Genomic DNA, 6,000 nt, shown 5'->3' with positions numbered 1-6,000 from the left:
CACTCACCGCAACCCCGACCCCCAAAACCCAGAACCCAGATCGTGAAACGGGTGGCTCCGATCAGAGGTGGTTCCTTATCTATGAGATCTTGGATGGTTCAAACGGATAAACGGCCCCAAATCTTCAAAGAAACCCAATAGGATTCAAATGGGTTAACGTTCAAGCGGTCAGATTTGCAATGAAACCCATTTCTACAACCCCAGATCTGCAACGAAACATACTTCTTCTCTTCTTTGGACGATAAACCGATAAACGGCCAGATCGAACCTTCCTGCATCAGAAACAACTTGTGTTTCTGGGTTTTGGCTTTGGAAGATGAAAGAAGAGGACTTGGAGATGGTTTTTTATGGAGGGGGTGGTGGAGTTCGTGGCTGGTGTTGGTGATGATGTAGAGGATGGTGGTGATTGTGGGCTTTTCCTTTGCAAAGGATTGGAGATGATGATGCAGAGAATGGTGGACGTGTTGGCTGGTGTTGGTGAATCTGGATGATGCAGAAGATAAGGATTGTGTGATTGTGTTGGTGATTGAGATTGTGAGATTAATTTTTTAATCAGTAATAATCTTTTTGAAATAAAAAAAAGTTATATGTATTTATTTATTGACGTGGCATACATAAGCTTCCACCTGGTACTCATTAATTGACGTGGAAGTACACGTAGGATCTCAGCCCACACGTAAGCACGTTGGCCGGACCTATGGTGGCCGGAGGGATGGGTTCAAATTATTTTTAATAGTCTGAGGATGGTTTTCAGATAATTTTCCGGCGAGGGACGGTTTTCAAAACTCGCTCAAAGTTTAGGGACGGTTATAGTTTTTAACCCTAGTTTGAAGAAAAAACAATGTTCTTTTTTTTAGCGTCTCGGTGCTATTTTTAGGTGTCACTTTGCTGGTTTGGGGGCTATCTCTTAGGCTTCTTTGTTAGGGTTTATTTTGGGTCTTGTGGCCTCAATTTTGGTTGACGGGCTTCCGTTTTTGCCTTTTTGAAGTGTTGTGTTCCTACTTTTTTTTTAAGTTTAATAGCACTTTAGGTCCCCCACTTATTACAATTTTGCAGTTCTAGTCCCTCATGAAATTTAATAGCTGACAATGTTTCTTACGGTTACTAATTGTTGCAGTTTTGATTTTCCGTCAACTTTCATACAATATTTAACGGGTTTGATTAAAAAAATCAGAAACTATAAAATTATTAATCATAAAACATATAACTGATATTCAAGCCTTATTTTTAATTGATTTTTTAATTAAAAACTGTTAAATATTGGATGAAATTTTACGAAAAACAAAAACTACAACAATTAGTAAATGTGAGGGACGTTGTAGGCTAATAAATTTCTTGAAGGACTAACATGGACAAATCGTGGTGAGAGACCAAAACTGCTATTAAGTCTTTATTTTATTGTTTGCGTCTTATCATTTGTAAAAGATTTCCTATTGTTTGTGGAGATTTATGTGTATACCTTTTGCTTGAAAAAAGAGGTTTAAGTACACTTTACTTATACCACCACCCTTCCATCGTTTGGTAGACCAAGAGTCCAAGACAAAGCTACAATCGCGTCTTACAAGTTAAAGTAAAATATTACCATTAGATTTTTAAGTAAATTTTTTATTTCTCAAAATAAAATTGTAATGAATATAATTGAATGATAAAAGAAAAAACATTATGAAATTCTTTTAAAACATAAATTACCTTTTCAAATTAATTCAACATACTTAATTTTTTTTGAAGTATTTACCATCATCGAATATAATCTCATGGCTTGGTAAAGTTGTAGAATAACCCACACACAGAGATGAAAACCGCTTGTTTCGTTCGACGATTCACGAGCTAATACAACCTTTTTGGACACGGGCCACAGCAGCAGCGCTAGCTTGTGCTGGCTTCTTCCGCCGGTTGGTACGTTGAAATTCAACGTCGATGGGTCCGTTTGGCAAACGAGAGAAGCCGGGTGCGGAGGTGTTATGCGTGATTGTGATGGCAATTGGGTACAGGGCTTTTGCAGAAGATTAGGCTCTTCGAATCCTCTTCTTGCGGAGCTGTAGGCGATCAGAACGGCAGTGGACAACTGGACATCGTGGTTCAGCGAGGCCACCCTCATGTCATCATAGAAACGGATTCGGCTGAGGCCCATGCTGTTGTGACTTCTACACAACCTCTTATCCCACCTTATTTTGAGATTGTTAATCATGTTAGGAGGAGCATTCCCCATGGTATGAAGGTTTTGTTTGATCTCATCCCTCGAGATTGATTGCTTGGCTCATAATGCTCACGTCTTCCACTTTGGGGTTCACTTACTGCATCATCCACTTTTGGAGTGTCGTAACCTTTTGTATCAGGATTCTATGGCGGCTAATGCCTCCCTTAGTCTTCCTGCTGATTAGCGAGCTTGTTTCACTTTTGGGGCTTTAACCCCGCCATGCTATAAAAAAAAAGAGATGAAAACCGCTTCATCATACAAAAAGATTCCACCATGTAGATATTGGATTGCACAACCACAAAATTCTTTCTTTAAGACCAAATTGAAATAAATTCTCCCTAGCTCTAAGACCACATAGGAATAAATTCTTTCTTCAAGCAGTAAGATCATGCGAAAAATTTCACAGGGTTACTAGCATTATATCCATGCTCCATCAAGTTCTGCATTCATCCAAGAAAAACCTATCTCTCATATTTTCTCACTCCATAACAAACAAACAAAAAAATCTCATATATTTTCCCTGTTCAAATTTTACATTACGGAGAATGGCGGTTGATGTGGCCTTGCTTGGGCTTGTGTATGAGAATTTGATCTCTCTTGTTAGGAATGAATTTGCAACCATCTCTGGAATCAAAGGAAAAACTAAAAAGCTACGAAGCAACTTAAATGATATTCATTTTATTGTTAAAGATATTGAGCATAAAGTTGTTGTTAAACATGCTAAGCATGAGGAACCAAAACTAAGCCCATCAGGTATTTGGCTAGAGGAACTCAAAGATGTTGTCTACATGCTAGATGAGGTGAAATTTTTGTTGTCAAATGGATCTAAAGGCGCTTGCATCTTGGTAACAACTCGCGATAAGAAAGTTGCAATGTTCATGGGAACATGTCAAGCTCATTATTTGGTTGGCCTACCTGAGGATCAATGTTGGTTGTTATTCAAAACATACACATTTGGACATGGAAAGGAAGAGAGTGAAGAGTCTATTGCAATAGGTAAGGAGATTATAAAGAAATGTGGGGGATGTAAGACCGGGTTAAGGGCTTATTATTTAAATAATATTATTTGATAATATTTTGTGAATTACTTGTGCTATGTGTGATATAATACCTTTATAAAAGGTGATTTATTTTTAGAGGCAATATTTGACCTTAGTAATGTTTAGACGTCGATGTACGTGGCATTATGAGCGTTTTGACTGTAATATTACTAGTGTTCTGCGACGACGACTTTAAGGTCAAAATCGGTGCGGCAAAGACGATAAGTTGGCGAAACGAGTCGGCGGAGACAATTTCCTGGGCCACACCTCATGGGGAGGTTCTGGGCATATTTCTAAAATATTCCATGAGGGAATATTCCTTTCTTTTATTTTTGGAGGGTTTTATTTAAATAAAATGAGTTTTTATTTAAATAAAATGTATTTAATTATTTTAAAACCTATGATTCATTAAATAAATATTTTCTAAAGTATTTTTGGTGCCTTAATGAAGGCTTGGTCGATTATTATAAGAGAGGAAGGATGAAGTGGTTTTTTGAAATTCAAATTGGAGGTTTTATGCTGCATCAAGAGGGAATTCTTGTGATTAATGCACTTAATCACCTACAATTAACTTTGCCTTGTGTTTAATGGTTTTTTAAGAAAACAATCTGATCATTTTGGTATGGTGGGCGGCCAAGCAAGGGGGAAAAGGAGGGAAGGTGGTTTTTTTCTTTTCCACTTAATGGCTAGTTTTTATGAAGAGAGCAAATTAAGGGTTTGACCTCCTTGACTCTCATTGAATGAGGGACTTGATTGTGGGTTTTAAAAACCTTAAAGGATCTTGTAAAATCTGATTGAAAGTTCTAAGGACTGGGTTTTGAACTTTAAAAATTATTGGTTTTAATGGTAATTAAAGGATGGATCAAAGTAGGATTTATGAGGAGTTCTAAGCAATTAAGCAAAGAAGAAAAGTTCAGAATTTTGGTCCCTGGGCTAGGGCTGGTCGTGGATCAGCAAAGGAATGGGGGTAAAGTTGTCTCTTTCTTTCTTTCACCATTAATGCCCTACCCCTAGCCTTCCACTATAAATTGAGAGCCTCACCTCTCATTTTCTTCACACCAATTCACCAAGCTCCTTCCTATTGTAGTCGTGAGCTCTCTTTCCCTCTCTTGTCTTTCTTTTCATTTTTTTGTTCTTAGGTTAGTTTAGTTTCTAAGCCTTAAGCAAGGTCATTCTCAATATGCTCTGTGGTTGCAGCTTATGCTGATATGTCGAATTCAGAAGAGAATGATCTTAATCGAGTTGCTTAGAGATATTTGTGAATGTTGGGGTTTTTCTTAAAGAAATTCATGGTGTTCTTATAGTGTTCTTATGATCTTCAAACAAAAGATTTTAGAAAGGAGATTTTGATCTTATGAAAGAGAAAGTTTTGGTTTTTCGAGGTTTTAAGATGATATTTTCGCTAACGATTACTAATTCGTAACGTTACTCTGTCCATTCGTTGGTAGGACCTTTTCGAGTGTAGACCTAGCTTCAAGGAGCAACCCGAGACTTGTAGGAAAGCGTACCTTCGAGGTAAGGACACTTCAGCTACGACCTAGAATTATTGATTGTGGTTGTATGATTGTGAAATGTTAAGGACCTTATGCTAGATGAATATGCTAGTAAGGGCACTCCGGCCTCAACTTAGAGATATGGTTTGTGATTGTGATTGTTAGAAAGCATGATGCTAGGGTTATCAATGCTATATGATTGTTGATGCAATAATTTTTAGCTATTGTTATTATGAACATGCCTATGTGACTAGGGTGTTAGCTTTATTTATTGATATGAATTGACTAACAATAACCTAGAGCTATTGAGATGAACGTGAAAGACTTAGGGCCTAGTGATGATGACTGATTTGCATGACATGCATTTGTGGACCAAGTGCCTGGATTGGACTTGGTTGGCCACAGCTAGTGCCTGGGTTGGGCTAGTTGATGGTGACGTTCAGAGGATGGACCTGAACAAAGGAAGAACATGATACGACAGTGCGTTGGAGAGGTCCAACTCCGATCATCAAGTTGTTGGGTAGCGGTGCGTTGGAGAGGTCCAACCCCGATCGTGGAGTCGTGTTCGTCCTGCCTTTCCAATAAGGATCAACTTAATGGACATCCGAAGCGTCTGCATGCCTGTGCACGAGCATTGACTAACAATAACTTAGAGATATGAGATAGTTCCCCGTACTTGTGAAACTTAGAACTTAATATAGTTTCCCTATTTGTGAAATGTTAGCTTAGGGAAGAACTTGTGATTGTCAGGGTAGCATACTCTGCTTATGATATGCGTGTGTTAGAAGTTGACCCTTGCTTGTTTGCTTGTTTGTTGTTTGGGGTGCTTAATGCCTAGACAACGAGCATGCGTGTGATCATTCGTGATGCGGTCCTATACTTGCTTGATGTGGACGACGACAAGGCTTGGGACATTGACTTCGTGACCGATGTTTCAGCTATGGATTGACAAGAGAAAAGGATACAAGACAATATGATGCAAGCATCGGAGGAGGCCTTGGAGGCACTTGGACTATGAGTCGGTTTTGGGTGTGATAATTAAGTATGTTCTTGGGGGTGAGCCGAGTTTGTTTATAGGGCTCGAACCTAACCTAGAGACCTTCTTGTTGTGTTGGCTCGGGGGCGGTCGAACACTAGTTTAATAATTATGTTTTAATTTGAAAGAATTATTGTACGCTTCCAAATCTTTTATTAATAAAATGAATTATTCAGTCTATTTTCTCAAGTTACTACTTCTTTATTAGTGAGCTATGTTTCAAAAAGGTTTTTA

This window comes from Lotus japonicus, chromosome 1 (genome assembly GCF_012489685.1).
Source record: "Lotus japonicus ecotype B-129 chromosome 1, LjGifu_v1.2".
NCBI lineage: Eukaryota > Viridiplantae > Streptophyta > Magnoliopsida > Fabales > Fabaceae > Lotus > Lotus japonicus.
This window is presented reverse-complemented; position numbering follows the sequence as displayed.